General features: G+C 44.0%; 2 non-coding genes across 2 annotated transcripts; both read right to left on the reverse strand.

The window, feature by feature from the left end:
- Positions 1 to 8,480: 8,480 nt before the first annotated feature.
- TRNAD-GUC (transfer RNA aspartic acid (anticodon GUC)) lies at positions 8,481 to 8,552 on the reverse strand. Its single transcript has one exon. It is a non-coding gene; the product is annotated as a tRNA-Asp (tRNA).
- Positions 8,553 to 10,439: 1,887 nt separating this feature from the next.
- Positions 10,440 to 10,511, reverse strand: TRNAD-GUC (transfer RNA aspartic acid (anticodon GUC)). Its single transcript has one exon. It is a non-coding gene; the product is annotated as a tRNA-Asp (tRNA).
- Between the last annotated feature and the right edge of the window lie 2,079 nt (positions 10,512 to 12,590).

The raw sequence follows: 12,590 nt of genomic DNA on the forward strand, positions 1-12,590 counted from the left end.
ATCATATTAGCTAATATATTGTAACTTGTGTTTGCAATTTGCCAGGCGTGTATTTTGTGGCCTCGGATTCAAGGTTGAGGCTATGGATGTTGTGATTACACCGTGCTTGCACACATATCATGGCTATGTGCTAAGTATCATTTTGAGAAAGAAAATACATGTATGGACTGTAAAATTACAGTTGCTGCTGAGTGGTACTATGCTTGGGGTTTTAAAGTACACCCGTACGGTATGTGGTTGTACTATTCTATTGTTTGTATTATATGATGTCAATTTACATTTGGATTAGAACTAGTGAATCCCACAATTCATACTTCAAATTTATGAAAACAATGGCTTAGTACTAGTGTAGCTCCAACAACTAATATGTGGAACCCTATTTTGTGGGTTAGTATTGGCAGTACTCTTAATATATAATTGGTATGGGTAGTTGAACGGATATTTTCCAAAATTAGTACTATTTGAGTAATTTGGGAACCAGGTGTGACATTGTTCGGATTGGTACAAGTTATGTAATTTGATCACAAGGTATGTAGTACATTGTGAGTGATTAGTTATAAATGAAAATGTATTCTATTGTCAATTGTCATGCAACCATGATTGTGTTATACAGTCTATATTGCTAATTGTAGAGAATGACATTTTATTCTATTGTCAATTTGTCATGCAACCATGAATGTAGTATGGAACAATTTGACATTCACATTAGTAGTAAAATAAGATGTATGTATCCATCTAACTGAGATACTTCGGGAGACTACTATGTATTAGTGAACACTTACAATTGACATTTGTACTAAACTAATATGTATAATGATACTTGCAAAGTATGGTCTCCTTGAGTGCAAATAGTTAGAGTCGAATAGAGACTTAACACAATAGGGATTAGACTACTGGTATTGATAGTTGAATAAGTTTGGGCCATATTGATGCTGCTAGGTATTGAAGACTTCACACCCTAAACCATAGAACTCTATAATTACCATGAACACTTACAAAACAAGGTCAATAAATACTCTAAACACTTTAGAAGAAAGACAAAATATATCGATTCATTTGTCCATCATCAAAATTAATATATCAATACATCAAATAGTGAACTACAAGCGGATGTTTTTCAGTTGCCAACTATAATGTATTAATAGGGTAACTTTCAAGAATTAAACAGAGAGACCTCCCCTAATAGTGAACCTCTTGAGGAACCTTGTAGACAGTGTTGTATCCCTTAACCTTGTGCTTTGCTTGAGTCATATTGAACTTGATCGCAAGAATGGCAGCTGTGTATATTATTGCGATCGGTGCATCTTTTAGTAATGCATATGTGTTCTTGCACTGCGACAACGTTGCACAATAGTTTCCATACACGACAGACTCACCTGTGTTGAACATGTTGCCCCATCCATCCCTTACCACTTCTTTCAATAATATCTTTCCTTGCTTGCACACCACAATGTACTAGTCTTCTAAATCTTCATTTTGAGGAGATTTGATCACCGCAAAATGATCTCCGACTTCCAATAAAATTGCCAAGTCTTGATATTGGTTGTAGTATACAATATCGTTTGAATGTGCATCCTCTTCAATATCATCTTGTCGTTGAGGCTCAAGCTTCTGCAACTTCCAAGGCTCCACGATTGATAGGTTGATGCATTTATCCCAAGCTTCATCTATACACATGGAACAAAAGCATGATAAAGTACGGAGTAACAATTCTGTTGTGTCCTTGCGGCTAAACCCTAATACACAATGGGTGCTTCGTGTGCCTTTCACGGTTTTACAACCATATGATTTAGTTCTATCGACCTCATCAGCGCGAACCTCAACAAACAATCTGTTCTTACCATCATTTGACATCTTCCATGTTAGCCACTCCACAACATCATGTGCATTTTGTAACTTAGCACCATTATTATCCAGCTGCTCACTTGTAAGGGCACGTTTGATGACAGCCCCCACGCCATCATGCTCTCCTTTTCCATGTCCAGACCTGAAGTAGTTCCATTGCATACGAATGTTGAATAAGGAGAAGTATCGGCTTTTGTATCCCAGGTTTCTAACAAACATTAGTACTATGTTGTGAATCGAGAGAATTATACATCCATTAATATTGATTTAGTACAAATACAAAACAAAGCATAGCACAACGTATCCATGGAGAACACTCTACACTTATTAAAAGATAAATAGTACTATGTTGACAACCATCTGTACTTAGCATCCATTAATAGTAATTTAGTACGGATACAACATGAAACATAGTACAATGTGTTCATGGAAAACACTCTACATGTATTAAAAGATAATTGGTACAAACTCTTCAATATTGGATAGTACTATGTTGCTGACGACGAGTACTTTACATCCATTAATACTGATTTAGTACATATAAAACACACAATATAGTACAATGTGTCCATGGAGAACACAACATGGATTAAAAGATAATTAGTACAAACTCTTCAATATAGGACAGTACTATGAGGACAAGACATGTACTTTACATGCTTCAATAAATACTGATTTAGTACAGATACAACACACAGTACAATACAGTGTGTCCATGGAGAACACTCCGCATGGATTAAAAGATAATTAGTACAAACTCTTCAATATAGGATGTTGTACATTTTAGGGTTAGGGTTAATGGTAATGATGATTGGTGATGGAGATGGTGTGTTTAATGAGGATGATGAGCGTTATGGGATCGATGGTGAGAGAGACGACAAGCATTGAGAAGCATTGCGGGGGTTCAACGTTAAAGGGGGGAGAGAGAGAGAGAGAGAGATGATGAGAGAGAGAGAGATTGAGACAGAAAATGATCATTCATGTTTCATTCATTCCCCATAAGGCGTTAAATAGTACAAGAGGGGGTAGATACAAAGGGGTGTAAGACCCCTAGAGCATTCATACTAGACACTCACTCACACCTCCTCGTATCCATCCACATGCACACACGTGTGCATGTGTTCACATACGTATAGACTCACAATTACATTTGTGCCCCCTACACATACACAACATCATGATAACATTCGACCCTCGCTCATCATACTTGACTCTCCGTACATCTCGTACAGGGTAACATAGGACAGTACTGAGTACAAGACATGTACTTTCCATCCTTCAATAAATATTGATTTAGTACAGATACAACACATAGTACAATACAGTGTGTCCATGGAGAACACTCAACATGGATTAAAAGATAATTAGTACTAACTCTTAAGGAAGGACAATACTATGAGTACAAGACGAGTACTTTACATCCTTCAATAAATATTGATTTAGTACAGATACAACACATAATACAATACAATCTGTCCATGGGGAGCACTCAACATGGACTAAAAGATACTTAGTACAAACTCTTAAGAATGGCCAATACTATGAGTACAAGACGAGTACTTTACATCCTTCAATAAATACTGATTTCGTACAAATACAACACACAACACAGTACAATATGTCTATGGAGAACACTTCACATGGATTAAAAGATAATAAACACAGATCCACATGACAGGATGGTACTATGTGATCAATCAAGAACACTTAACATAGTTACAAACATAATTAGTATGCATGCATCCATTTGAATAGTATTGTGTTTGAATAGTTACAAACATAATTAGTATGCATGCACTAACACAAGACTTACTTCCTTAGACATTGCATTCTAAGTAATAAACATATGGATTAAAAATTACCTAGCGATAAAGTAGAACGATTGTGCCGCCTTAAACTGCGAGGCAACACCATCAGACCAAACCCAATGACGGTTAAAGCCAAACCCTAGAGAAAATAAATCTGCATGGTGAAGTTTAAAATAATGTTGAACAAATAGTGTATCATGCTTTTTATCATCTGAAATGTAAAATATTGATTTCTTATGTAACTCACCGTCTTGTCTCCAATAGCAAATATGTACAAGTATTGTACATTGATCATTGTACCAATGCATTGATTGAACCTCATTTTGCACTTTAAATGTATAGTTTTCTGCAAAGTCAATAACGGATACGATGACACGTGTTGGTAAGTTATTAATACATTCCTTGAATTGTGAATTTTGCCAATAACTCCGGAAGTTATGTGGAATGAACTCTCCAAGTTGTTTCTTAAATTCTGAGACAAGGGTAGCATCACATGTCTCCTTATATACTTCCTTGATACACTTAGTTACAAGTCCCTCACCAATATTTTCAGTCACATACTCTAAATATTTCCATTTCACAATATGACTGTTTCCCAAATCAAGCTCCTGCCTACAAAATAATGGTAGGGGACAAACCTTACATGTTCTTAAAAGACATGTACGACGATGCCACTCACATGATGGTTCTTTTTCACAAACACAAGACTTCCATAACTCAGAAACGGATGCATAAGTCATGTTTCGTGCATTACACCTATAATCCTCCCCATTCGGTCTACAAACCTCACAAGTGCAGACACATAATTCCCTGTGCATACCCTTAGAATCAGTACGCATTGCATTCACTCCAAGCCTTAACATGTTTATCTTCACGTGGTACACACAAGAACATGTATTCCTCTCATTTAATTTTCTAACATAATATGGTTTGAAACCTTGGAACTTGCAGAATCCAACAGTCAAGCTTGGATGTTGGTCTTTAAAGTTCATGTACAATTCAGCCTACATCAACCAATATATATAGCAAACATTAATATACACTTGGTCCAAACAAAAATTTATGGAATGTGAATTGATATAAAAAAATGGAATACCTCCGTCATCTCCAAGAACTGTCTAGGGTGAATCTGGTACTTACCCTGACTTATTCGTTTTCTACACACGTCCTTCTTATTTGGTGAGACACGCGTATTTTTTGCCCAAAATGAATCCACTTTCTCAATAATATCTTGAGATAAGGCATCGCATCGTCGTCTATGTCCCAACCCAGGTTCCTTGAGTGTATATTTCGGCGATGTTTCCTCAAGTTCCTTCTTTGAATACCCAGGGCTAAGGCAACTTTAGTATCACTATATTTTTTTTCTCTCGCACCATTCATAACCATTTGAAGGGTTGCTCTCTTTGCAACAAGTTTGTCTTTGCTTGCTCTCTACACCTTTCACTAAATCTAGGGATGACTTCATAGACTCTACAATCTCTTCTGAAACACATTGGTCCCTAAATTTTATTCTCCCCATGTCTTCATTCTAACGTTGATGGAATGACCCTCCAATGGTGGAAGGAACCTTGAATCTATGTGATATGCCGCCTCGATTTGGTGGAAGGAACCTCCAATGGTGGAGGGAGCATTAAATCTATGTGATATGCCGCCTCGATTTGGTGGAAGGAACTTCCAATGGTGGAGGGAGCGTTAAATCTATGTGATATGCCACCTCGATTTGGTGGAATGAACCTCTAATGGTGGAGGGAGCCTTGAATCTGTGTGATATGCCGCATCGATTCGGTGGAAGGATCCTCGCCTCGGTGGAAAAAGCCTTAAATCACCGCGAGATAAACTCCAATTGGTGGAAGAAGCAAGAAAATCGTTCTCGAAGAAGTCACTATTGGCTATTATAAGAGGCCTCAGAACAGTCTCTAATCCCCAACTCAAACCCTAAAATAGAAACCCTAACAAAACAATAAATCCTCAACCCAAAACCAGAAACCTAACATGGATGTTTGAGATATTCTCCCTAAACCCTAACAAACCTCTTACATTGGAGGAAAACCAGAAACCTGACATGGATGTCTGAGATGAAGAGCTCAGAGGGATAGAGGAAGAGGAGTAAGAGGAGTTGGTTTGAGGGGAAGCGCCAAAAACGACGTGAGGGGAAAATAGCCCCCAAAATGGAAAGAACATCTCCTCATGTGTTCCCCCCAATCCTTGTCTTAAATGACACTTGTACTACACTCACCCCAGTCCCCAAAATCGTTTTATTTTTCTCTGATATTTTTTTTCAATTATTTAGTACTAACAGTATCGAAAGGACTGACATTTTTTGTGGCCAAAAACAGTACTTTTCTGGTACACCGTAGCGTGCTTCCACCCTATGCTACAAAGATGTCCTCGTGTTGGAAGTATCAATCGTACAACTCGTTCGAAGCATGAACCTGAATGTCGAAATCGAGGCCTCCTTTCGTCAGCAATACTCACCACTATACTACAACGACATGCTCGTATTAAAAGTATCGATCGTACAACTCGTTCAGAGCATAGACCCGATAATCGAAATCGAGGCCCAGTTTCGTCGTCAGTGCAGGGGTTGCAACAAATTCGTCCGCTTATGGGTAGGAATACCCAGGAGTGCAGTTGGACGAGAGATCATATCATGATATGCTCCCAACCTCGCAAATGATAGATTGTACCCCCCAAGGGCTCGAAAGAGTTAAAGGATCTGGGGGAATAGGGAAAGCATTAAGGATATGGTGGTGCGGGATCCTAGCCGGCGATGCCTTAGTAGTTGCCAACGATTCACCCTGCCCTACACGTCGTTCCCGTGGATCGAACCCGGGTCACCCGCGTGACAAGCGGGAATACTCACCACTATACTACAAGAACATCCTCGTTTTTTGAGAGTATCGATCGTACAACTCGTTCGGAGTATGGACCCGAATGTCGAAAATAAGGCCCGGTTTTGTCGTTAGTGCAGGGGTTGCAACGAATTTGTCCACTTATAGGCGGCAATACCCAATAGGGCACTCGGACGAGTGATCAGATTATGATATGCTCCCAAACTTGCGGATGATAGATTATACCCCCTAAGGGCTCGAAAGCTTTAAAGGATCTGTTACCCGGCCAGCAAAGGAGCTAAGGACGCCAAGACTAGGGTGTGAAAAGGGGAATTGTTATTTGGGAATCTGTTGTAATGACTAGTCTTAATATATTAATATATGAGAAGATGTGGATGGTCGGACCAGAATCAGTATGCCGATCCGGATCCGGACCGATCCCGAATAGGTGCCGTTTGGCACCGTTTTGTACTTCGCACCGGTGACCTATATAAAGGCCCGGTTACAATGTAGTCATCAACGAAGAGTAATAAAAACCTTTTGTTTAATCATTGAGTATTGTTCACTGTTCTGTGCTTATTGTATATGTTACCCGTGTTAATGACATATTGCTAAGTAACCGATTAAGGTCCAATTAAGCGTTGTGTCGTAAGTTATCTCGCCGTAACACCCTTTGCTAAAGTGTCTTAAGTGGACACCCTGTGTTAGGCTGTTGTCTGGCCCTAAGGATTATCAGAATCTAGAGGAACGGGGAAAGCATTGAGGATATGGCGGTGCGGGATCCAAGCCGGCAATGCCTTGGTAGTTGACATTGATTCGCCCCGCCCTACGCGCCGTTCCCGCCGATCCACCCGGGTCACACGCGTGACATGCAGGAATACTCCACCCTATAGTACAAGAACATCCTCGTGTTTTGAGAGTATCGATCGTACAACTAATTCGGAGCATGGACCCGAATGTCGAAAATAAGGCACTGTTTCGTCCTTAATCCAGAGGTTGCAACGAATTCGTCCGCTTATGGGCGGCAATACCCAATAGTGCACTCGAACGAAATATCATATGATGATATGCGCCCAACCAACCTCGTGGACGACCACCTGTCCCCCTAAGGTACTAAAAGTGGTAGAGGATACAAGGGAAGAAGTAAAGCATTCACGATATGGCGGTGCCGGATCCTAGGCGGCAATGCCTTAGTAGATAACATCAAATTCGCACCGCCCTTGACGCCGTTGACGGGGATCGAACCCGGCTCACCCGCGTGACAAGCAGGAATACTCACCACTATACTACAACCACATGCTCGTGTTAGAAGTATCGATCATCCACCTCATTTGGAGCATGGGCCCGAATATAAAAATCCAAACTCGGTTTCGTCGTATCTGCAGGGGTTGCAACGAATTCGTCCGCTTATAGGCAACAATACCCAGGAGTGCACTCCAACGAGAGACCATATGATCATATGTGCCCAACCAACCTCGTCAACGACCGACTGTCCCCCCAAGGTCAAAAACGTGGTAGAGGATACGAGGGAAGAAGTAAAGCATTGATATTATGGTGGTGCGGCATGCTAGGCGGCAATGCCTTAGTAGATGACATCAGATTCGCACCACCCTTGGCGCCGTTGCCGGGGATCGAGCCAGGGTCACCCGCAGGAGAGCCCGGAATACTCACCACTATACTACAATGACATGCTCTTGTTGGATGTATCGATCATACACCTCATTTGGAGCATGGACCCGAATGTCAAAATCCAGACCCAGTTTCGTGGTATCAACGAATTTGTCTGCTTATACGCAGCAATACCCAGGAGATCACTCGAACGAGAGATCATATGATGATATGCGCCCAACCAACCTCGTGGACGACTGACTGTCCCCCCAAGGTCCTAAACGTGGTAGAGGATACGAGGGAAGAAAGAAAGCATTGACGATATGGTGGTGCGGAATCCTAGGCGGCTATGCCTTAGTAGATGACATCAGATTCGCACCGCACTTGGCGCCGTTGCCGGGGATCGAACCCGGGTCACCCGCGTGACAGGCGGGAATACTCACCACTATACTACAACGACATGCTCGTGTTGGAAGTATCGATCATACACCTCATTTGGAGCATGGACCCGAATATCAAAATCGAAACTTGATTTCGTCGTATATGCAGGGGTTGCAATGACTTCGTCCGCTTATAGGCAGCAATACCCAGGAGTGCACTCCAACGAGAGATCATATGATGATATGCGCCCAACCAACCTCGAGGATGACCGACTGTCGCCCCAAGGTCCTAAACGTGGTAGAGGATACAAGGGAAGAAGGAAAGCATTGTCGATATGGTGGTGCGGTATCAGAGGCGGCAATGCCTTAGTAGATGACATCAGATTCGCACCGCCCTTGGCGCCGTTTCCGGGGATCGAACTCGGGTCACCCGCGTGACAAGCGGGAATACTGCCCACAATACTACAACGACATGCTCATGTTGGAAGTATCGATCATACACCTCATTTGGAGCATGGACCCGAATGTCAAAATGCAGACCCGGTTTCGTCGTATCCTCACGGGTTGCAACGAATACGTCCGCTTATAGGCCGCAATACCCAGGAGTGCACTCGAACGAGAGATCATATGATGATATGCACCCAACGAACCTCGTGGACAACCGACTGTCCCCCCAAGGTCCTAAACCTGGTAGAGGATCCAAGGGAAGAAAGAAAGCATTGACGATATGGTGGTTCGGAATCCTAGGCAGCAATACCTTCGTAGATGACATCAGATTTTCACCGCCCTCGGCGCCGTTGCCGGGGATCGAACCCGGGTCACCCGTGTGACAGGCGGGAATACTCACCACTATACTACAATGACATGCTCGTGTTGGAAGTATCGATCATACACCTCATTTGTAGCATGGACCCGAATATCAAAATCCAAACTCTGTTTCGTCGTATCTGCAGGGGTTACAACGAATTTGTGCGCTTATAGGTCACAGTACCCAGGAGTGCACTCGAACGACAGATCATATGATGATATGCGCCCAACCAACCTCGTGGACGACCGACTGTCCCCCCAAGGTTCTAAACATGGTAGAGGATAGAAGGGAACAAGGAAAGCATTGTCGATATGGTGGTGCGGGATCCGAGCCGGCAATGCCTTAGTAGATAACATCAGATTCGCACCGCCCTTGGCGCTGTTGCCGAGGATCGACCGGGGTCACCCGCGTGAGAGGCGGGAATACTCACCACTATGCTACAACAACATGTTCGTGTTGGGAGTATCGATTATACACCTCATTTGGAGCTTGGACACGAATGTCAAAATCCAGACCCGGTTTCGTTCTATCCTCAGGGGTTGCAACGAATTCGTCCGCTTATAGGCAGCAATACCCAGGAGTGCACTCGAACGAGAGATCATATGATGATATGCGCCCAACCAACCTCGTGGACGACTGACTGTCCCCCCAAGGTCCTAAACGTGGTAGAGGATACGAGGGAAGAAAGAAAACATTGTCGATATGGTGGTGCGGGATCCTAGGCAGTAATGGCTTAGTAGATGACATCAAATTCGCACCGCCCTTGGCGCCGTTGCCGGGGATCAAACCCGGGTCACCCGCGTGACAGGCGGGAATACTTACCACTATATTACAACAATATTCTCATGTTGGAAGTATCGATCAGACATCTCATTTGGAGCATGGACCCGAATATCAAAATACAAACTCGGTTTCGTCATATCTGTAGGGGTTGCAAGGAATTCGTCCGCTTATAGCCAGCAATACCCACGAGTGCACTCGAACGAGAGATCATATGATGATATGCACCCAACCAACCTCGTGGACGACCGACTGTCCCCCCAAGGTCCTAAACGTGCTAGACGATACGAGGGAAGAAAGAAAGCATTTATGATATGCTGGTGCGGGATCCTAGGCAGCAATGCCTTAGTAAATGACATCAGATTCGCACCGTCCTTGGCGCCGTTGCCGGGGATCGAACCCGGGTCACCCGCGTGACAGGCGGGAATACTCACCACTATACTACAACGACATGTTCATGTTCGAAGTATCGATCATACATCTCATTTCGACCATGGACCCGAATATCAAAATCCAAAGTCGGTTTCGTCGTATTTGCAAGGGTTGCAACGAATTCGTCCGATTATAAGCAGTCCTAGGCAGCATTGCCTTAGGGTATCGAACATACACCTCATTTCGAGCATGGACCCGAATGTCAAAATCCAAAGTCGGTTTTGTCGTATCTGCAAGGGTTGCAACGAATTTGTCCGCTTATAGGCAGCAATACCCAGGAGTGCTTTCGAACGAGAGATCATATGATGATATGCGCCCAACCAACCTCGTGGACGACCGACTGTCCCCCCAAGGTCCTAAACGTGGTAGAGGATACATTGGAAAAAGGAAAGCATTGTCAATATGGTGGTGCGGAAAACGTGGTAGACGATACAAGGGAAGAAGCAAAGCATTGTCGATATGGTGGTGCGAGATCCGAGACGGCAAAGCCATAGTAGATGACATCAGATTTGCACCGCCCTTGGCGCCGTTGCTGGGGATCGAACCGGGGTCATCCACGTGACAGGCGGGAATACTCACCACTATACTCCAACGAAATGGGTGGACAACCGACTGTTCCCCCAAGGTTCTAAACGTGGTAGAGGATACGAGGGAAAAAAGAAAGCATTGACGATATGGTGGTGCGGGATTTGGAACATGGACCCGAATGTCAAAATCCAGACCCGGTTTCGTCGTATCTGCAGGGATTGCAACGAATTTGTCCGCTTATAGGCAGCAATACCCAGGAGTGCACTCGAACCAGAGATCATATGATGGTATGTGCCCAACCAACCTCGTGGACGACCGACTCTCCCCCCAAGGTCAAAAACAGGGTAAAGGATACGAGGGAAGAAGGAGAGCGTTGACGATATGGTGGTTCGGGATCCTTGGCGGCGATGCCTTAGTAGATGACATTAGATTCGCACCGTCCTTGGCGCCGTTGCCGGGGATCGAACTTGGGTCACCCGCGTGACATGCGGGAATACTCACCACTATACTACAATGACATGCTCGTGTTGGATGTATCGATCAAACACCTCATTTGGAGCATGCACCCGTATGTCAAAATCCAGACCCTGTTTCGTCGTATCTATAGGTGTTGCAACAAAATCGTCCGCTTAAAGGCAGCAATGCCCAGGAGGGCACTCCAACGAGAGACCATATGATGATATGTGCCCAACCAACCTCGTGCATGACCAGTTGTCCCCCAAGGTCAAAAACGTGGTAGAGGATACGAGGGATGAAGGAAAGCATTGATGATATGGTGGTGCGGGGTCCTAGGCGCCGTTTCCGGGGATCGAACCCGGGTCACCCGCGTGACAGGCGGGAATACTCACCACTATACTACAACGACATGCTCGTGTTGGATGTATCGATCATACACCTCATTCGGAGCATGGACCCGAATGTCAAAATGCAGACCCGGTTTCGTCGTATCTGTAGGGGTTGCAACGAAATCGTCCGCTTATAGGCAGAAATACCCAGGAGTGCACTCCAACGAGAGACCATATCATGATATGTGCCCAACCAACCTCGTGGATGACCAGCTATACCCCCAAGGTCGAAAACGTGGTAGAGGATACGAGGGAAGAAGGAAAGCATTGATGATACGGCGGTGCGGGATCCTAGGCGGCGATGCCTCTGTAGATGACATCAGATTCGCACCGCCCTTGGGGCCGTTGTTGGGGATCGAGCCCGGGTCACCCGCGTGACAGGTGGGAATACTCACCACTATACTACAACAACATGCTCTTGTTGGATGTATCGATCATACACCTCATTTGGAGCTTGGACCCAAATGTCAAAATCAAGACCCAGTTTCGTCGTATCTACAGGGGTTGCAACGAATTCGTCCGCTTATAGGCAGCAATACCCAGGAGTGCACTCGAACGAGAGATCAGATGATGATACTGTCGGGGATCGACGCTCCGATTCACCTTCTTCTCCCGGCCACAACCGAGTAATTGCGAATCAAAGGAGCAGAAAATAGGAAACACAGAGAAAGACACGATGACACAGGGATTAGCGTGGAAAACCCTAAATGGGAAAAACCACGGGA

This window comes from Azolla caroliniana, unplaced genomic scaffold (assembly GCF_043228905.1).
Source record: "Azolla caroliniana isolate FFs.n. ecotype wild unplaced genomic scaffold, voAzoCaro1.0.p SCAF_15, whole genome shotgun sequence".
NCBI classification, from domain to species: domain Eukaryota; kingdom Viridiplantae; phylum Streptophyta; class Polypodiopsida; order Salviniales; family Salviniaceae; genus Azolla; species Azolla caroliniana.